Below are 23,569 nucleotides of genomic sequence, written 5' to 3' on the forward strand. Positions count from 1 at the left end.
GAGAGCCCAGAAATCGACCCTCAACTCTATGGTCAACTAATCTTCGACAAAGCAGGAAAGAATGTCCAATGGAAAAAAGACAGCCTCTTCAATAAATGGTGCTGGGAAAATTGGACAGCCACATGCAGAAAAATGAAATTGGACCACTTCCTTACACCACACACGAAAATAGACACCAAAAATTTTATAGACATTCTTAGTACGTGTTCTCTTATCTGCCACATCCATTGCTGTCTTCTCTACTTTAAAATAATATGCAGAGGGGCACCTGGGTGGCTCAGTGGTTAAAGCCTCTGCCTTCGGCTCAGGTCATATTCTCAGGGTCCTGAGATTGAGCCCCGCATCAGACTCCCTGCTTGGCAGGGAGCCAGCTTCCCCCCTCCTCTCTCTCTGGTTGCCTCTCTGTCTACTTGTGATCTTTGTCTGTCAAATAAATAAAATCTTTAAAATATATATATATGCAGAATCTGGCTACTTCTCTACAACTCCTATTCCCACTTTGGTCTAAGGCATCAAATCTCCTGCCATTATTAGCACAGGAACATCCTAGCTAGTCTGCATGCAACCATATCTGCTACTCTATAGTCTGTCATTTACAAAGTCCTTCACATTTACAAAGTCATTTACAAAGATCCTTTGAAAATATATGTCTAGTCATCGCACTCCTTTGTACAGAATTATTCAGTGGATTTTCACCTCACTCAAAAAAAAATCCAAAAATCATACAGTGGCCTGCATATCCCCACCAGATGAAGGATTTTGTCATCCCTCTGACCTGCCCTCCTATACCCTTACCCCTTATTGACTTTGCGTTGGCTACAGCATTCTTCCTTCCTGGACTATTCTATTCCCAGCTACCCTAATGATTACCCCTCTCATCTCCTCCAATAATTTTTACAAATATCATTTTCTTTGTGGAACCTACATCGATGACTCTAATTAAGATTGCAAATCACCTCCACCCCATTTACATATATTTTATATTCCTTACCCTATTTTTGTTTTTAAGCATTTATTAACTATTAATATACCATATTTTAAATTATTTATTATATTTAACATATTGTGTTTTTCCACCAAACAAAATATTAGCTTAGTTTGGTAGAGATATTTTATTTAATGATGTAACTTGAGTACTTGGAATAATTAATTATATGTATTAGGTGGTCAATAAATATTGCTAAATAATGGACTATGCATGTGTGTTTCCATGAGAAGTTTGGAAATGATAAGTGACTATTGATGTGGAAATTGAAGTACATTGTATTTTATTTTATTTTATTTTTTGAAGTACATTTAAAAAAATTTTTTTTTTGACTGAGAGAGAGACAGTGAGAGAGGGAATACAAGCAGGGGGAGTGAGAGAGGGAGAAGCAGGCTCCCCACTAAGCAGGGAGCTCCTTGCAGGGCTTGATCCCAGGACCCTGGGAACATGACCTGAGCTGAAGGGCAGATGCTTAATGACTGAACCACCCAGGTGCCCCATTAAATACATTTTATAGCAGAAGAATGAAGCCATTGAAAAAGGTATGTGAAGATTCAGGAAGAGAATAATAGATTACATAATGTATCAAAAGAAGTGGGAAGGGATCAAATGAATTTCATTGATCCAAAATGATGAATTTTCAAAGATGTCCCAGGTTCAGGGGAGAGTACCTATATAAACATAATCATTTAAGTACACACAATGTCTGGTACATATCCAGTTAAAATTAATAAAACACCCTAATATCAGAATCTCAGGTTGTGATGTTGAGTCACATGCTGAACCAAAAATTTAATGAAAGTATCAAAATTCCCTGTTTTCTGACCTTTTAAGATCCATTATTGGAAAGTGATATACACCAATAAGTAAAAATACCAAAATAAATTATGTAGTTTTTAATAGTTTCAGTAAGGTGAATTTATTACATCCCATCAAGGTATTTAAATAAATGTCGGGTTTTCCATGGATTTTGTCAGTTTAGAGTCAGTTAATATGTGATTCTGATTATTTTCAGCAAATAGTCTACAAGAACCTATAGAGATATATCTAGTCCTAATCTGTTATTATTATTATTCTCATTGAATTATTTCTAAAGCACTACTGATAATTCCTTATGCTCATTTTTCATCTTGAGGATTTCCCTGTGATTTTACTTGGCAGGAATTTCACACTGAGCAATGATCAGTATTAGAGTGCTCATTTTTAATAGAAACAATAGTGTACATGCTACAGTTTATTAATTAAATATACAAATGGTCCTCTTCCAAGTTTTTATGATGATCTGGAATTTACCCCAGAAATTAATTAAATCCCTTTTTACCATAACTAACTACATGATTCATGAAAGCTAGTGGAGATTAATTTTAAATTATTGTATTGTCAATGAGACTATATGATGAGCTTAAAATATAAATGGCAAAAGAAGATATATCTCTAATTATTCTGAAACACTTATTTTGGTTATCACCATATTTGATTGTATTGCTTCTATGAAATTATTTCCTTCAGAAATCAGACACAGATGCTAACCATAACATATTCAAAGATGAGAGTGCTTCATTTATCCAGAAGTCATTCATGCAACAAACTAACTTTCCTTAAAATAAAAAGCCAATAAATCTCAGTAAGTGAAGCAAAATATTTCTGAGCAGCCACCATAGATAAAAACCAGGGCAAAGAAATGATATGTACTTGTGGGAAAATGTGAACACATTTAGAATGCTATAATAACAAATACAAATGCATTATTATGGTTTAAATGGTTATATAACTAAAACTATCTTTTTTCATAGATATTTCTTTCGTCAATATGTATCATTTGTTTAGGATTAATTCAAAAGAAATTCTGATAAAATTAATGTGTGTTGGGATAGGATGCTTCAACAGGCAGCCTTTAAGCAACAGAGGAATGAGGTTTACATACTGTGTTGATACATATATTATTTCTAATGCAAACTGAGAGAGTTTTAAAGAAAAAAACCATTTTTAATATTATATATGTTTGTCACCTTCGTGAGGTGGGGATCCTGGTGATCAGAGCCTAAATGGTGGGGGGACTCCTGACTAATGATCAGTAGACGACTTTATTTCTTACAATCACTTCTCTTATCCTTTACACAATATCCAGTTATGAACAACATATAGATTTATGAGCAGGACATGAACTGCTTGTGGGATGTGGGCTATGTGCGGACATGGACTACATGCAGGCAATCAAGTGCAGTGCGACAAGTGAACAACAGTGATTATCTCTTAGCTTTAAATGACAAGAGCAAGTTAAGGATTCTCCACACTTACCAGATCCATCTAAAGGAGGACATGAAAGCACTCGGGGGATCCCATGTTTATTCTGGGCATTGGCCCAGGAAGACGGTTGCCCTCCATCCCCTGGAGTTTTCTCACAGGATCCCACACGACAGTCACACCAGTGAGGGTCCAGGTTGTGTTCCAACATATATTAGTGGCTTGTATTTTATTTACTTAAATATGCTTAAATTTCTGGAAAAGCAGAAATTAAAATTTTTTGAGGTACAAACTATTGTTTCTAAAATTAATCAGTTTTTGTAATATCTAAGGCATCTGTGCTCAAACTTGTAGACCAAATTGAGGAAAACTGACATTCTACAAATGTTGATTCTTCAAAAATTTATAAAACTAGGATATATTGAAAATTTTTAGATTTACTTTGATTTTTAAAATCTTTTTTTAAAGGTTTTATTTATTTATTTGTCAGAAGACCAGACAGATCACAAGTAGGCAGAGAAGCAGGCAGAGAGAGGAAGGGAAGCAGGCTCCCTGCTGAGCAGAGAGCCTGATGCAGGGCTCCATCCCAGGACCCTGAGATCATGACCTGAGCAGAAGGCAGAGGCTTTAATTCACTGAGCCACCCAGGTGCCCGATTTACTTTGATTTTTGACATCAGTCTTTTATTGTTTGAAAATAGGTCTCGATAGTGGCAAATATGTTTTATTAAGTTTATATAAAAGTTGTTTTGTGTGTGTGTGTGTTAGTTTTTCTGATATTTTTATCAAGATATAATTGACATCCATAGACAGAGATATAGATATATATCTTCTGTATCTTTTTTTTTGTTTGTTTGTTTGTTTGTTTGTTTTTTTCCATTTTATTTATTTTTTCAGCGTAACAGTATTCATTCTTTTTGCACAACACCCAGTGCTCCATGCAAAACGTGCCCTCCCCATTACCCACCACCTGTTCCCCCAACATCCCACCCCTTGATAGACACTTGTTTCCTTGGCTATTGGTGAATATTGTTTCAATGAACAAAGTGAATATATCTTTTCTTATAAAATTCAATTAATTAACATAAAATGTTTTATTAGATTTAGTGCTCATTACATCAAGTGCCCTCCTTAATGCCCCATCAATCAGTTACCCTACCTCCACTCCCGCAACCTCAGTTTGTTTCCTACTCATGGTCTATCTCTCTCTTTGTTTTCATCTTATTTTTCCCCTCCCTTCCTCTATGATCCTCTTTTTTTTTTTCTTAAATTCCACATATGAGTGAAATATGATAATTGTCTTTCTCTGATTGAATTATTTTGCTTAGCATTAATACCATCTAGTTCCAACAAAGTTATTGCACTGACAAAATTTCATTTTCTTTAATGGCTGAGTAAAATTCCATTAAGTATATATACAACCTCTTCTATATCCATTCATCTGTTGATGGGCCTCTGGGCTCTTTACATAGTTTGGCTATTGTGGACATTGCTGTTATAAAATTGGGGTGCCCATTTGGATTACTATATTTGTATCTTTGGAGTATACACCTAGTAGTACAATATCTGGGTTGTAGGGTAGCTCCATTTTTTTAACTTTTTGAGGAACCTCCATACTGTTTTCTAGAGTGACTGCACCAGCTTGCATTCCCACCAACAGTGTAAGAGGGTTCCCCTTTCTTCACTTCCTCGCCAGCATTTCTTATTCCCTGTCTTGTTCATTTTAGCCATTCTGACTGGTGTGAAGTGGTGTCTCATTGTGGTTTTGATTTGTATTTCCGTGTCGCTTAGTGATGTTGAGCATTTTTTCATGTGTTTATTGGCCATTTGAATGTCTTCTTTGGAAAAATGTCTTTTGCCCATTTCTTGATTGGATTATTTGTTCTTTGGGTGCTGTGTTTGATAAGTTCTTTATAGATTTTGGATATCAGCCCTTTATATGGTAAGACACTTGCAAATATCTTCTCCCACTAATGTCTTTGGTTTTATTGACCATTTCATTTGCTGTGCAAAAGCTTTTAATCTCAATGGAGTCCCAGTAGTTACTTTTCGCTTTTGTTTTCTTTGCCTTTGGAGATGTGTCTAGCAAGAAGTTGCTGTGTCTTAGGTCAAAGAGCTTGTTGCCTGTATTCTCTAGATTTTGAGGGATTCCTGTCTCACATTTACATCTTTCACCCATTTGGGGTTTATTTTTGTGTATGGTGTGAGAGAATGGCCCAGTTTCATTCTTCTGGATGTGGCTGTCCAAGTTTCCCAACACCATGTGTCGAAGAGACATTTTTCCATTGGATATTCTTTCCTGCTTTGTCAAAGTATAGTTGACCATAGAGTTGGGGTCCATATTTGGGTTCTTTGTTCCGTTCCATTGATCTATGTGTCTCTTTGTGTACCAGTGTCATACTGTCTTGATGATATAGCTTTGTAATATAACCAGAAGTCTGGAATTGTGATGCCACCAGCTTAATATAACCAGAAGTCTGGAATTGTGATGCCACCAGCTTTGGTTTTCTTTTCTTTTGAGTTAGTTTTTTTTTTTTTTTTTTTTTTAATTTCCTCTAGATAAATACCAAGAAGGAGAATTTCTGGACCATATGGTAGTTTTGTTTTTAATGTTTTGAGGAAATTCCATATTGTTTTGCATAATAGTTGCACAACTTTGCATTCCTGCCAGCAGTGCACAAGGGTTAGGTTTTCTCCATATCCTTGTCAGCACACGTTATTTCTTGTCATTTTGACATTAACTATTCTAACAGATATGAGGTGATATCTTATTGTGGTTTTGATTTGCATTTCCTTGGTGATTTAGTGATATTGAATACCTTTTCATGAACCTATTGGCCATCTCTTGTCTTCTTTGGAAAAAACTCCATTCAGGTTGTTTGACTATATTTTAATTGAATTATCTATTTTTGCTCTTAAGTTATATGTGTTGTTTATATTTTGAATATTAAACCCCTATATAAGATTTTCAAATATTTTGTCCCATTCAGTACATTGCCTTTTCATTTAATTGATGAGTTCCTGTGCTGTGCAGAAGCTTTTTAGTTTGATGTAGTCTCACTTGTTTATTTTTGCTTTTAGTTTTGAATCAAAAAATCATCACTAGAATTATATCAAGGATCTTCCTACCTATGTTTTCTTCTAGAAGTTTTATGGGTTTTGGTGTTATGTTCAAATCTTTAATCCATTTTGAGTTAACATTTGTGTATGGTGTTAAAATAGTGATCCAATTACATTCTTTTGCATGTGACTGTCTTGTATTCCCAGCCCCATTTATTGAAGAGATAGTCATTTTACCATTGTATACTCCTGATTCCTTTGTCATAAATTAAATGATAATATATGCAGGAATTTTTTTCTGATTTTTTTTTTTTTTTTTGCTACTGCATATGGGCATTTAAGTTTTTTTAAAGATTTTATTTGTTTGACAGAGAGAGATCACAAGTAGGCAGAGAGGCAGGCAGAGAGACAGGGGAAACAGGCTCTCTGCTCAGCAGAAAGCCCGATGTGGGGCTCAATCCTCATGACCTCAGCTGAAGGCAGAAGCTTAACCCACTGAGCCACCAAGGTTCCCTGGTATTTAAAATTTTTAATTTCCCAATTTTTATTACTAGTACATAAAATATTATTTTTATCACTTTCAGCTAGTAATCTTGATTAAAATAACTATTAGTTATAGTGAAACTATGTACATCAAAAGATAAAGAATGGCATCATTAAAACACTGACAGGAAATTAAAAAATCCTATAAACCAAGACTTATATACCCAGCATGTGAAGCAATAGACTGTTAATTTAAAGTAAACTATGAATAATTTAAAAGGTATGTTTTAAGTGCCTAGACAACACCCTTTTTTTTTTTTTAAGATTTCTTTATTTATTTGACACAGCACAGTGGTGAGGAGCAGAGGGAGTGGAGGAGAGCAACTTAAACAGAGTAATGCTGAGCATGGAACCTGACTTGGGGCTTGATCTAATGACCCTGAGATTATGAGCTGAGCTGAAACCCAGAGTTGGGTGCTTAACTAACTATGCCAGTCAGGCAACAATTATTTTTTTTTCCATTTTATTTATTTTTTCAGCGTAACAGTATTCATTCTTTTGCACAACACCCAGTGCTCCATGCAAAACGTGCCCTCCCCATTACCCACCACCTGTTCCCCCAACCTCCCACCCCCGCCCCTTCAAAACCCTGAGGTTGTTTTTCAGAGTCCATAGTCTCTTATGGTTCGCCTCCCCTTCCAATTTTTTTTTTTAATAAACATATAATGTATTTTTATCCCCAGGGGTACAGGTCTGTGAATCGCCAGGTTTACACACTTCACAGCACTCACGATAGCACTTACCATCCCCAATGTCCATAGCCCCCTCCCCCTCTCCCAATCCCACCTCCCCCCAGCAACCCCCAGTTTGTTTTGTGAGATTAAGAGGCAACAATTATTTTTAAAGAGTTATTAATCATGAGCCAATATTGGAGCTAAAATGGAATCTTAATAAATAATCCAAAAGCAAACATGTAAAAGAAATAGAAGCTGAAGTAAGAAGCAGAAAATAAAGATAATCATAGACATTAATCCAAATATATAATTAATGACACAATTATATTGAAAGATACTTAAGGGTGCAATTGAAAGAAGACACTTAAATCACCACAAATATAAATAAATACTCAGCCATCTTATTATGACAATATGGAGCAGTAGCATTCTCACATGCTATTGGAAGAAATAAAAATATGGGAACTTGGAAACGTGTTAGAAAAATTTTCTAAACTTATAGAAAATATGCATTTTCAGGGCACCTGGGTGGCTCAGTGGGTTAAAGCCTCTGCCTTCAGCTTAGATCATGATCCCAGGGTCCTGGGATCGAGCCCCACATTGGGCTCTCTGCTCAGCAGGGAGCTTGCTTTCCCCTCTCTCTTTCTGCCTGCCTCTCTGCCTACTTGTGATCTCTGCCTGTCAAATAAATAAATAAAATCTTAAAAAAAAAGAAAATATGCATTTTCCCTCAGCTATCTTATTTTTTGATACAAACCCCAAAGAAAATATGTGAACATGTTCATTAAAGATACACAGTAAAGGGGCGCCTGGGTGGCTCAGTGGGTTAAACCTCTGCCTTCGGCTCAGGTCATGATCTCAGGGTCCTGGGATCGAGCCCCGCATTGGTCTCTCTCCTCAGCAGGGAGCCTGCTTCCCCCTCTCTCTCTGCCTGCCTCTCTGCCTACTTGTGATCTCTCTCTCTGTCAAATAAATAAATAACATCTTAAAAAAAGAAAAGATACACAGTAAAGACACACTGAGTCTGGCTGGCTCAGTCAGTAGAACATATGACTCTTGGTCACAGGATCACGGGTTCAGGCCCATATTAGGCATAAAGCCAACTTAAAAAAAAAAAGACACAATTTTTTCACAGCAGCATTATGCATAATAATCAAAATCTAGAAACAACCTAAAGGTGACTCAGTGGTTTAAGCTGCTGCCTTTGGCTCAGGTCATGATCTCAGGGTCCTGGGATCGAGTCCCGCGTCGGGCTCTCTGCTCAGCGGGGAGCCTGCTTCCTCCTCTCTCTCTCTGCCTACTTATGATCTCTCTCTGTCAAATAAATAAATAAAATCTTTAAAAAAAAAAATTGCCACGGCCTGCGTGACAAATCGACCAGGAAGCGCGAGGGTAAGAGGATGATGAAAAGAAATTAAAGAGACAAAGAGATGGGGGCAGGAGGAGCATAGGGGATGATTTCCACCAATGCCGAGTTTATTCAAGGCAGCAAGGCATTATATAGCCAACAATAACTACTTTTAACTGATTACAAAAGAATTTACTACATGCACAAAAAACCTTCCAGACTTCCCCATTATCTACTTCTTACGGTCTAAATGCAGACTCTCCAAGGCCAGTGGTCTCTGTCTTCAGATAATTCCTTAACCAGCTGCACGGACTCCAAAGTAACTCAAAACATATAAGAAGTAACAACAAACCTGAGAGTGATTCATAAGCTGTGCTGGGACAGCAAGGACCAGTTATGATTTTATGACCCCAACCAAATTGCTCTAATCTAACAAGTAAGCGTGTGGGAAATCGCGTAGGCGAGCACACAACACATAGCACAGACCCTTTCTCAGTGCTACTCAACTTTTCCATCCTAAACCTTTTGTTAGGTTATTCGGACTTTAAAGGAGACACAAGTCAGGGCCTGGTTTGTTCCTCGTCTCAAGCCTTATCGCGGTCTCCCACAAAAAATAGAAAAATAAATAATATAAAAGTAAATACTATATAGCAATAAGTACAAATTATAATAATATAAAACATAAACTCTATGAAAAGCTAAGGGAGTATATTTTATCTATGCAGCAAGAACAAGTCTGACTTTATCTCTGTGTGAATATCTCTCTTCTTTCTTCTCTCCTTCCCTCCATAATTAAACCTTCTATTTGTACAGAGTACTCTAGCACATTGAAGGTTAAGAAATACTTTTATACAGGGCACCTGGGTGGCTCAGTGTGTTAAGCCTCTGCCTTCAGCTCAGGTCATGATCCTGGGGTCCTAGGATTGAGTCCCACATCGGGCTCTCTGCTCAGCGGGGAGCCTGCTTCCCCCTCTCTCTGCCTGCCTCTCTGCCTACTTGTGATCTCTCTCTCTGTCAAATAAATAAATAAAACCTTTAAAAATTTTTTAAAAAAAGAAATACTTTTATACAGCCTAAGGCATTTGAACTCTTGTAATTCAGAAGGTATGGATGACATGTTTTATTTCCTTAATTTACCCAAAAGAAGCATTTTACAGAACTTAATTTTCTTTTATTCAAGTTTTGATATCTCACTGGGAATTGAGGGTAAGAAAGAGGACAGTCATAAGCCTGAAAAAATGTGGGGAAGAAGTGGGGATAGTTTGCTTCATCTGGAACATTCTGAAAGAGGAGGGATAAGGGGCCTTGAAGAGACCAATAGCTTTTAAATTTATGTGGTGATACTCCTAAATCTTCCATTAAAACTAAAATTACTGACTGATATTTTTTACCCTGAAATTACCTGAAATAAATGGCTTTTTGTTCTACTTTTCTCATGAAAAATATCCTCTTCCTTCCCTAAATGCATACTCAGATTAGAAATAGGAATTACTTGGGGCACCTGGGTGGCTCAGTGGTTTAAGCCTCTGCCTTCGGCTCAGGTCATGATCTCAGGGTCTTGGGATCGAGCCCGGCATCGGGCTCTCCACTCAGTGGGGAGCCTGCTTCCCCCTCTCTCTGCCTGCCTCTCTGCCTACTTGTGGTCTCTCTCTCTGTGTGTGTCAAATAAATAAATAAATTCTTAAAAAAAAAAGAAATAGGAATTACTTTACATAGTACCTGGAAGTCAACATTTCTGATTTTTATAAGCTCATGATTACTCTCCTTTTTGTTGTGTGTTTTTCTCTGTGAGCTTTCAGTTAAATTATGTTACAAAACATACTATCTCATATAAAAAATATAGTATATTACTGAGTTTTGTAGGATTCCTTCATTGTCAAATTACTGACCCATACACAGAAAATTTTTCATTGTGTACTTTGATGAAAGTTGTTAAGTTCTTTAATGAATCCATTTTCTAGCCTCATTGTACTTCTCGATTCTAACATTTCATTATCTATGGTTTGGCATCCCAAATAGCTCATTTTTAGAGGTTTATTCCTCTTTTTAAAAAATTAATTCATTTTTGTATTATAAAAATTGATGCAGATTTACTCATACATGGCCAAACTATCTTAATTATGTAGCTTCCACAAGTGAGGAAACTGAATTAATTCTTGCCTGCCTTTACTCCTTATATAAATAAGAGCTAGAGTACTACCTGTATTATATACACGTGTGTGTGTGTATGGTTCCTCTTCAGTGCTTAATTACCTCTCAAATATTATCTTCCTTAAGAATAGTGTATGAAATCACTTCTGCAGTGTTCTCCGTGATAGCATATGTACAAATTATTTTCATGTTATAAAGAGTGTAAATCGTTTGGCCTGGGACTTTTATCTAATTTGAAATGCTTAGAACAATTTTTTCCATACATTCTCATTTATCAGGACCTGCAGGTGCCCCTTTCTAATTTTAATTTTGCCCTCCATAATCTGTGAAGGCAAGAGTAGAGGAGATTTGTTCTACTGTTCGCTTTTTACTAAGTCTTTGTTGTTGTTATTGTTGATGTTATACTATTTGTCTCAAGAAAAGGGAATCTTTCATCCTGATTGCATTTCTTGCAAGGCACATGGCCTAATAAAATTTTTTGTCATCTTCTATTGTTCTGTAAGCTACTTATCAGAGCCGTCTTTTCTCTGTGAATATGCCACTTTTCACAATTGCATGATCAGGGTGTCTGAGTGGTTCAGTTGATTAAGTGCCTGACTCTTGGTTTCAGCTTGGGTCATTATTTGCAGTTGTGAGATCCAGCCCCACTTTGGGCTCGACACAGAGTCTGCTTCAGGTTCTTTGTCCCTCCCTCTGCCCCTCCCCACTGCTTACACACACTCTCTCAAACACACAAATAAATAAAATCTTAAAATAATTGCATGATCAGAAATACAATTTTTGGAATTTCTTAGCCTTTATGAACTGTTGTAAGTTATAAAATTTATATGTAGCATAATTAATAGTGTATCATCCAGACATTGCATGCCTCTTGCTTTCCTGTTGTGTTTGAATAAGAAATACACAGAATCACCTATGGTGTATTCTTAGTTTGAATGTAGCTGACCAGTTTAAGTAGACATTACAAGGATTTACTAAATGAGTTATACTCTACCCCAAGGAAATAATCAAAGATGTGCTGAAGGCTTGGCAATATGTACGTATGTATTTATATATTTATGGAGATTTTATTTACTTGTCAGAGAAAGAGAGAGAGAGAGCACGCACAAGCAGAGGGAACAGCAGGCAAAGGGAGAAGTGGGCTCCTCACTGAGCAAGGAGCCTGATGCAGGACTTGATCCCCAGGCCCTGGGATCATGACCTGTGCTGAAGGCAGTTGCTTAAATGACTGAGAACCCAGATGTCCTGGGTTGGCAATTTTTAAAAGGAAAATTGGCCTGTTCTCTTCAAAACCTGGATAAATTTAAAAAATCTGGTAGATAAGGAGTACTATAGGTTAAAAGAAACATAACATTTATGAAAAACAGTTCAACATGTAGAACTTATGTACATAATAATTTGACCAGATCAAGGTCCAGCAAACCATTATTAAAGATTTTCTTTGGGTCAGCTTTGGGCATGGACCAGCTATTAGATGAACTCAAGATGTTATGGTTAAATTTTAGTTGTTAAAGTGAAATATTGATTCAGAAGTTAAGGAAGTTTGTTCAAAAATGACACTGATTTCTATCTCTAGTTGTCTGGATTAAGAGCAATTGGGAATCAGGGGCTCCCTACTTCTTTTGGAGTGTGTAATTTAATCAAGCATTATAATGGAATATTTTACAATTTAAAGATGATTCTTATTGTATTATATTCTATAAAGTTACAGTGAACAATGAATTAGTAAACACTGGCACATTTCTCCTAGAGGAAATACAGGGTTAGGTTCCTGCAAGCTTTTGGTCATAATATTTACATCAACCAATCAGTCTCTAAACTTATTTTATGTGTATTTCTGTTTAACCATACCTTATATAATATGTATTGTTGATTCATTAACATTGAACTCTCAATGAAGCAGTGTAACTCATATATTCTCCATAACATGCATCATAGGACTTTTATATTTGGGAATAATTGACAACATTTCAACACTATGTTTAAGGAACATTCTAAGCAGTGAAATCAGCAATAAACACAAATGTGAACAGCATTGCACTAAATAGAAAAAGGATACTTTTGACAGCATGAGAACTGAACAAAGAAAACATAGCAGCCTTGTTTGACCTTGGCTGGGAACACACATACTTATTGGATAACTAAGATTTGTTACAGTCCTATGCATATGCATGTCCATGAATGATGAAGATGGTAAAAGTATGGATTTGAGGGCACAAATTTTACTGAGTAGGCAAGTTGCAATGTGAAGTCCACAAATAATGAGAATTCATTCTATATTATAGTTTGCTAGTATTGCTATGTTATCATTATGAAAATCAGCACTTTCCATTCAACATTAGATTAAATAATGTTTGTAACTATCATTTATTAAAATCATGTTAACATATTTTTGTATGAATTCAAATGATAGAAATATTATGAACAAGACAACTAATAGTTTGATTTAACAGGCCATATCATACTCTATACTGAGCAATTAAAAAATACACATTTCAAAAATTGTTCACATGCTAAGCTATAAGAAAGCTTTAAAACATTTAAGTGAATTAGTACTCTATTAATAACCTTTCATCTCTTAATATTGGACAACAAAGTTAAAAGTCAGTATTTCATAGGTAAAAGACAGTATTTGACAGGACATTTAAAAAGTCCAAATATATTAGAAAATTTAAAATCCATAGTGCTTTTGGATTCAACTTATAGCATAGAAATATGACAACAGCATCACTCCTACTGTAATTGCAAAAAAAAAGTCAGAAAATAGACAAATTTATAACTTTTCTTCATCCAGTTAGAGAACTAAGACTATAGGGCAATCAATTAGCCTAAAATAGACACTTCCAAGGAGAGATGGATGTGTTTACTGCTTCATGTCTGGCAGTGTACATAAGGAAGAAAGGTAAATAAGAAAAAAAATTATTTTTATCAAATTGCTAAAGAAGAAATGTGTCCACATCCCTAAAAATATTAACATAGATGGCCTGAGACTGCTACCCTTAAAAAAGCATGCTTGTAAGGTTGAACTTTGGCTTCTGTCTGGAACTTGAATTTTGGGAGGAATTCCACCATTCTGTAATAAGAATGCTACCACCTGTGCCTAAATTATGCACATACTGTTTTTTGTGAAACATCCACTTTTCTTCTGGGAGTCTGGAATCTTGATAAATGCTAGGCAGAGGGTGTCAATGTAAACAGTCCTCAATAAAAATCTTAGGCATTGAGTCTCTAATCAGTTTCTCTGGTAGGTAACACTTCATATGAGTTGCTACAAATTGATGCTATGGGAATTAAGTATGTGTATATATATATATATATATATTCATCTGAGAAGGACTTTCTAAGGTAGATGCAAAAATGTATGAAAAAGAAAACATTTAATATATTAGATGACATTAAAGTTAAGAACTTCTATTAATCAAGACACCAAATAATTGGAAAAAAGCAACCAAAATGATCCATACGTGACCAACAAATTACAACAAAGGATTGATAGCAAAATACATAAGATTTTCTTTATTCTTTTTTAAAGATTTTATTTATTTATTTGACAGACAGATCACAAGTGGGCAGAGAGGCAGACAGAGAGAGAGAAGGGGAAGCAGGCTCCCTGCTGAGCAGAGAGCCTGAAGCGGGGCTTGATCCCAGTCAGATCATGACCTGAGCTGAAGACAGAGGCTTTAACCCACTGAGCCACCCAGGCGCCCCCATAAAATTTCCTTTAAAACACACAAAAATATTACCATATTAAAATGGATAATTAAAGAAAAAGAATCATGCATAAAAAATGAACCTGTTTAGAAATATCTTTAGTTGTTTTTTTTTTTTTTTAGGTATTTTAAAATTTATTTTTTTTTCCCATTTTATTTATTTTTTCAGCGTAACAGTATTCATTCTTTTTGCACAACACCCAGTGCTCCATGCAAAACGTGCCCTCCCCATTACCCATCACCTGTTCCCCCAACCTCCCACCCCTGACCCTTCAAAACCCTCAGGTTGCCCCAACCTCCCACCCCTGACCCTTCAAAACCCTCAGGTTGTTTTTCAGAGTCCATAGTCTCTTATGGTTCGCCTCCCCTCCCCAAGAAATATCTTTAGTTTTTAACCATATAAATTTAAATTTAAAAACCAAGAAATACTGTTTTATCCTTACCTAACTGGTAAAACTCTAAAAATAGCTGTGGATAATATGGAACAACCATGTTCCTTGGAAATCTAGATGACACTGTCTAGTAAACTTAAATATGTAAATATACTTTTTAAAAGATTTTATTTATTTGACAGAGAGAGAGATGTAGGAAGAGAGCAGGCAGAGAGAGAGGAGGACGCAGGCTCCCCACTGAGCAGAGAGCACAATTGGGGCTCAATCCCAAGACCCTGAGATCATGACCAGAGCTGAAGGCAGAGACTTAACCATTGAGCCACCCAGGCGCCCCTGTAAACATATTTTTAGTCAATGGTGCTATCTCTAGGCATCCTAGAATAACTCATGTGCCAATGTATATGCAATATCAATGTTCATATGTATATATATCATGTTCATATATATATGCAATATCAATGACTACACATATTAATATAGTCATAAAGTGGAATATAAGTTAGACTAGAATATTTAAGTTTGCACATATAAGTCTGACTAGAAGTATTTATAAATTCATTTTCCTTCAAATATTCAATACCCATATACATACCTATTATACATTATACATTAAAAAGTCCATAATGTTTTTAAAAAATCACCTATAGTCTCATCAGTTGGCAATACTTACTATTATTTTTCCCGTTTAACTTATATATATAAGGATACAGCTTATGCAGTTAGCCACCACTGGCTCTTCCACAGATATACAGCTTTATTTTAGGTTAATTATTCCACTTCTCTAGGACTTCTTACCAATCTGTTAAAAAAAAAAAGGATAGTGTTAATTATTTCATAGGTTTTAGGGGTTTTTTTGTCATAGTTACTAAGTTAAATTATGTCATGCACCTCACCTTCTATATTCTCTTTTTTTTTTTCTCCAGTCCCCCTCCCCCCGTCCTTCTGTATTGATCACACACACACACAGTGTGGCTTGCCATCCGGAATGTTCCTTGTTATCATTACTTCTATGTCTGTCATAGACCATGGAAAATATATTTCCGGTAGTTGCACACCTCTTCTGGGAAAGGTTCAGTGGAGTATGGACTCTCTTTAGAGAAATTATTGGCTATAAAATTATTTACAAATGTTAGAAATTGTCTAGTACATTCTTCTAAACAATTTCATCTATTACTAATCATACCTAAAGTTCTCATCCAGATATGGTGAAGCCTGAACATTCTCACTTTTTATTTACTAAGTTTTGTGTTCTCCCCACCTCCTATTCATTAAAATTACACTATTTTGAATACACTTCAAAAAACAGGCTCAAGTAGGAATGCCATACTTTATTCCTATCTTCACCAGTGTGTTTACTCCTGTCAGAGAGCAAGAGAACAGTAAGAAAATTGTTTAAAAGGGTTTGGCCATAGTGTTACCTACTACTAATGCTTCCCTTTAACATCTGGAGTTGATAAATGCACAAGGTTAAAATATAGTAGAATTCATCATTTTACCCAAGCTAGATTCCAAATTAACGAAGTCTGAGTGAGATTAGACTGCAAGCCATTGGAAGATAGTTTCTGCAAGGCTTATTTATTTGATCTCTACTTACTTTCCTCCTGGCTCTAACTTCAGTTTATTAACTGAAAGTAACACAGAACGTTGAACATGTGCCGTACTTTCATTTTCTTCTATGATAGCAGAGTTTGTGATGTTACAACCTAAGTTGGTTTGTCATCCTCCTCTTCCAATATATATCAGGCAACAGTCTGAACACAAGAATATTATTTCTCTAGTTTACAATATCTGAATGCTTAGTATTTGCCTTTAGATCTTCTCCCTTCAGTCAGTTCCATTGTTGATGATCTGTTAATTGCAATATACACTTCCAGGTACAAAACTTTATATCAGTTACAATTAATTTATTCTGTATAACATAAAAAACTCACAACAAAAAATAATATGGTAGACTTTTTAATGTTGCTTTTAAGTAATAGGATCCCAGTATAGGCAGATCAGGGTTGGTACGGTTGTTATGGAGTCTTTGGTATCATTGGAAATCTTGTCTCTCTTTATCTGTACTGTGGTCTTTCTGATAAGTTTCCAAACATAAGGACTGACTCATTTTCATGAGACAGTCTTTGTAGCTCTAGTCATCAAATCCATGTTCTCAGAAGCAAGAAGGAGGAAGAGGTAAGGATAAAACACTGGGTACCCAGCAGAGTTAGCACTCTTTAAGGAGATTCCTGGGAAGAAAAATCCAACAGTTTCTATTTGAAAATAGAACTTTATAAGCTAGTGTACATCCACATCTTTAGTTAGTTTCCTAAAGGAAAAAGTAACGGAAAATATATGGTAAGCAAGTAAGTAGAATTCTCTGATATGTAACTCATATGTTACACTTCATGAGTTCCTATTATGAAGGAGGATGGGCTGGTGTTGGCTTTACTCTCATAAAACTTTTTGGGAATTCTGTTGAAGTGCATATTGGCAAATTCCATAAAAGAGTATATGTTTCAATATATTAATTCCTGATAAACATACTTTAGTAGTCTACTACACGGAGTCCACTTCCCATTTTTTATTTTATGACAAGTAACAAACACAGATACGGCTTTAAAAGAAAATGCCCTGCAGTAAATTTTAGATTAGATTTTGTTTTTTATGTTGGTTCTACTGTTATTTTTTAATGGAATTTTCTGAAACAACGAAACAACTCACAAGATTAAGCTTTTTTAATGAAACCAATTTTATACATTAAAATTAACATATTTTAAAAGATAACACTGCTTATCCCTGCTATAATCGTGATAATTTAGTGCTCATTTTTTGCACTACATCAAGCTTTATCTGGCTGTAACAACTGGGTAAATATCACATATAGCATAAATTCAATCCAGAATCAAACACAAAGCAGTACTTTATTTATTTTTGTAAATGGTTCTGTATTTTACTTATTTATTTTAAAGATTCTATTTATTCATTTAAGAGAGAGAGCCAGAAGAGAGCACAAGTGGGGGAAGCAGCAGAGGGAGGGAGAAAAGCAGACTCTCCACCGAGCAGGTAGCCCAGTGTGGGGCTCAATCCCAGAACCCTGAGATCATGACTTGAGCTGAAGGCAGCCACTCAACTGGGTGAGCCATCCAGGTACCCCACAAAACAGTACTTTAAAGCAAAAAAGAAACTTAATTGTTAAATTGCATTACTCTTGGTTAAATACACAAACATTATTTTTTTCTTTTTTGTGTGTGTTTCTACTTGATCCTGACATTAAAAGTCCATGTAATAATAGACACTTTCCAGCTCTCCAAATTTCAGGCAGAAAAATTCCATACATAATCTGTAATAATAAAATACGTGATTCATCAGTTCTTTCATATGTTGACTGGGATTAAGGCAAGTTTAGAGAATGTTTGTCCTTTATACATTTCCTCCCATGACATCCATGTAATAATCATCTTTATGGCAAGGGTGTAGACCTGTGTAGAATTAACAAAAAAATGTATTTCCTTAAGGCTGATGCAACAATGAACGTAGCATTATTCACACTAGCCAAAATGGAAGCAACACAAGGGTCCATCGATGGATGAATGGATAATAAAATGTGGCATATACATACAGTAAGACATTACTTAGCTTTAGAAAGGAAAGACATTCTGACACATACTTCAACATCCATTAATTTTGAAGACGTTAGGCTGAGTCAGATAAGCTATTCACAGAAAGATGAAAACTGTGTGATACCACTTAAATGAGGTAGTTAGAGCAGTCAAATGCACAAAGACCTAAAGTAGCTGCTTCTGAGCAGAGAATCTAGCGCAGACTGCACCACAGATATGACAGAGGTTTTCCACTACTGTCAGCTTTATTTTTTTTTTAAAGAATTCACATTGCAGGCAAGATACAGTATACATATAAGGCCAGATATATGGCCTTGTAGCTGATTTAATAGACTGTATAATTGTGTAATTGTGTGTTTGTGTGTGTGTGTGTGTGACACTTTGTGCATTGTATCTGTATTTAACAAAGATAGGAGTTTATACTTCCAAAGTAGAAAACATGGGTAGGCTTTTCACCTTCTTCTCCTTATTCATCATTGTTTCTTTAGTCTAGGGAGGGTTACTGTTAAAAAGTTCTTAGGAACAACTGATCTCACAGAATGCTATTAGAACAGGGAGGTCGGGGTGCAGTTTGCTCTCCTCTAAACATTGTTCAAATATTACAGTTAACATGTGTCAGTGGAGTTAGATAGTAAAATATTTAAGAGATGTGTTCTATGTTTTAATACCTCTGTGTAAGGGAATTGCTACAATGTATTCAAAAGCCAGCATTTTATATTATTTTATTAAAATATCAAATAGGGGGGCGCCTGGGTGGCTCAGTGGGTTAGGGCCTCTGCCTTCAGCTCGGGTCGTGGTCCCGGGATGCTGGGATCGAGCCCCGCATCGGGCTCTCTGCTTAGCTGGGAGCCTGCTTCCTCCTCTCTCTCTGCCTGCCTCTCTGCCTACTTGTAATCTCTATCTGTCAAATAAATAAATCTTTAAAAAAAATATCAAATAGGAAATGAACAGGAAAATATAAGGAACATTTTATACATCTTTTGATATATGACTACTTTATCAGGTTTTAAATATACAAAATGTTATTTATGACATCTGTTTCTTTACATGAAACAAACTTTATAGTGATCAGATCAATGAAATATCACTTAAAGATTTATTAATATAATTTATAACATCAAAAATATGGATTCTAGGGGCACCTGGGTGGTTCAGTGGGTTGGGCTGCTGCCTTCAGCTCGGGTCATGATCTCAGGGTCCTGGAATCGAGTCCCACATCAGGCTCTCTGCTCAGCGGGGAGTCTGCTTCCCTCTCTCTCTGTCTGCCTCTCTGTCTACTGTGATCTCTCTCTGTCAAATAAATAAATAAAATCTTAAAAAAATATGGATTCTAATGGCTATTTTTATTGATGTATAATAATTAAAACTTAAACAGTATTTACTAGAAAAATTATATATGGAATTTATGAATATAAACTGAGTATTTATATTCAATAATAGCATTAATATGTGAATATATTCAGAAATTTAGAGATTTTGAGAGGTATTGCAAAATATGCCTTCTAGCTAAGTCATCAGCTGTCTATTTTTATCTTGGGATTTTTAGCATGAAAAATTGCAGCTAGTGGAGTTACGGAATTTAAGAAAGAAGTCTAAATTGCCTGGTATGTTCAAAGGAACATGATTATCCCATCTGCGGTTCAGTTTTAAAATCTGAATACAACATACACATTATTTGTGACAATTTCTCCTTTAGAGTTGTATAAGCTACCAGCCCACATATTAAGTTCAGAGTTTTCAAAAAAATACACTTACAGAACAAAAACAAGCCAGAATATTGGAAGATTACAAGCACACTATTTGTCTCTCTGAAATTCTATTACATTGTTACATCTATAAGCATATTTATGTTGTGTCTGACACTGGGCAGGAGACAGGTATATTTTCAGTGAATGGCAAATGATTTGATATGGTTTGGCTTTGTTTGCTCCTATTACAAGACTCATGTTACAAACTGGTGATAAATAGAGAAGATAAGGAGAGATTGTTGCATATCATTAATGCAATGCAGAATCACATGACCTCTAATCTGCAACATGATAGGTACTATAATAGTTTTTTTAAATTAAGAGGTTAAATATCATTAGCATTAGAAGTCTAATCCTAAGGAAGGAAGAGACCCTAGGAGTTGTGGATTTGGCAGTAGGAACACCAGTGCAGAGATATTGCAGTTATTCTGGGTAGGGAGTATTAAGAACCTAGACTATGCCAGTGGCAATTCTAATACAAAAGGAAGGGTAAACATAAGACATTTTAAGAAAATAATTGATGATTTTTCTTTTTCTTGTCTAATTGCTGTGGCTAGGACTTCCAGTACTATGTTGAATAAAAGTGACAGAAGCGAGCATCCTTGCCTTGTTTGAGATCTTACAGAAAGTTATTTTTCACCATTGAGTATCATGTTTGCTGTGGGATATTGACATATGGCTTTTATTGTGTTGAGGTTAATTTCTTTCTATACCTGATTTGTTGAGGATTTTTTTTTTCACGAAAGGGTGTTAGATTATATCACTTACTTTTCCCACATTTATTAAGGTGATTCTGTGGTGTTTATTCTTAATTCTGTTATATGATTATTGATTTGTATATGTTGAACCTTCCTTGTATCCAAAGGATAAATCCCACTTGGTCATGGTGCATGATCTTTGTAATATGCTATTGAATTTGGTTTGCTGATATCTTGATGAGAATTTTCACATCCATGTTCATTAGGATATTGGCCTGTAGTTTGCTTTTTTCTGGTGTCTTGTCTTTGTCAAGGTGATGATGGCCTCATAAAATGAGTTTGGAAGTACTTCTTCCTCTTTTTTTGGAAGAGTTTAAGAATGATGGGTCTTCATTCTTCTTTAATTTTGGTAGAATTCACTTGTGAAGCCAGCTGGTCCTCAGCTTTCATTTTTGAAGAGGCTTTTGATTACTGATTTAATCTCCTTTTTTGTTATTGGCTTGTTAAAGTTTCCTATTTCGTTTCAATTGAGTCTTGGTATACTGTGTGTTCCAGGAATTTATCCATTTCTTCTAGATTGCCTAATTCATGGGTATATAATTATTCATGTGATTTTTTTCATTACTTCTGTGGCATCAAATCATAATATCTCTTCTTTCATTTTAATTTTTATTTCTTTGAGTTTTTTCCCCCTCATTAATCTAGCTAATTTTCCAATTTTATTTATCTTTTCAAAAACTACCTCTTAGTTTTGTCATTTTTTACTGTTTTTAATATTCTCATTTATTTATGCTCTGATATTTATTATTTCCTTCTTGCTGCTAACTTTGGGCTTAGTTTGTCTTTTTTTAACTCCTGAGGTGTAAAGGTAGGTTGGTTGAGTTCTGCTTTTTTAATGTATGTGTTTTTCACTATAAATTTCCCTCTTAGTACTCCTATTTTTTTTGTATTCCACAAGTTTTTGCTGTGTTGTATTTTTGTTTCATTTCCTTTGAGATATTTTTTAACTTACCTTTTGATTTTTTGACCCAGTGGCTGTTTCATTGTATTTAATTTCCATGTATTTGCAAGTTTTCCATTGTTCTTTTGTTACTGATTTTTAGAACATTTGGAAATATATTGTTCAATTTGTTACAAGGATAAAGTGTATTTGTGATTTTTAAACAATTTTTATTTATTTTTTAAAATTTCTTTTCAGTGTTCCAGAATTCATTGTTTATGTACCACACCCAGTGCTCCATGCAATACATGCCCTCCATAATACCCACCACTAGGCGCACTCAACCTCCCACCCCCAAACCCTCCAAAACCCTCAGATTGTTTTTCAGAGTCGCTAGTCTTTCATGTATTTGTGATTTTTAATGTTAAAGCACTAAGAGAATAATGCAGATAGGGAAAACATAGAAGTCAGTGGTTTGCCAGGGAACTCAGGCCAGCAAGAGCTTGTGGGGTTAGATGGAAGATTTATAATCTGCTAAATTTTAAGATGAATTCAGCTTACAGGATGGATACAACATTCAAATGAAAATGATGCATAAAAATGTAATTGCATCTTAAGAAAGAAATACTCAAGAAAATTACATTTTGTTGATCACTATTTTAATGTAAAGGAAATCCGTAAACTTTGTTTGATGGTGGAGAATATTGTATACTTTTCTTTTGTCCTCACTGTTGGCATTACTGAAATATATAGGTATGTGAGTTTAGGTTGCATGTGTTAAATTAAACGGGCTAGTATATCGAACACCACTGAGCCTTGCTCTTACTATCAGGGCTACTATTCAGTTTGAAAAACTCAATACAAAAAAAGGTGGTCATTAATTTCCTTCATAAATATTACATCAGTGGTACTCTCAGCTCTGAGAGTACTATCACAGAATAAGAAACTTATGTCAGGAGTGTGCTTTCTAAAGTGAGACAATTAAGAATTTCTATTTTAACCTGATGAGAGGGGGCGAAATATAATGAGATGTTAGCCATCTCCACTAAGCCCAGGTTTTATAAGATCAAGATATCAAACTAACGTTTACCACCTTTGACTTGGTTGACAGAAGAAGTACTAGTTACTTATAGCTTATAAAAATAGATCTGTATGTATGTATGTATGTATGCGTCCAGCACTTTTACTGGTAACATGAATTTAGTTTGTACCATTTCAGAAGTTTGTAGAGTTACCAAATAAAAATTCATTAGGTAGTGTCTCTTCATAGCCTGGGGACTGAGGCTAAAAAAACAAGAGAAAGAGAATATTATCCAGGAAGACAAATAGAACTGCGTTATAGCTTCTTAATTCCAAAGAAAATGAATCATTATTCATAATAAATTTATGGAGAAAATATTAACATAACAGTGTGTTTCAGAAGCCTGGTCTGTCTGATTTGACTGGGAACTTAGTTTTCCTCCAGGGCATATTTT

Source organism: Meles meles, chromosome 10 (assembly GCF_922984935.1).
Source record: "Meles meles chromosome 10, mMelMel3.1 paternal haplotype, whole genome shotgun sequence".
Classification (NCBI taxonomy): domain Eukaryota; kingdom Metazoa; phylum Chordata; class Mammalia; order Carnivora; family Mustelidae; genus Meles; species Meles meles.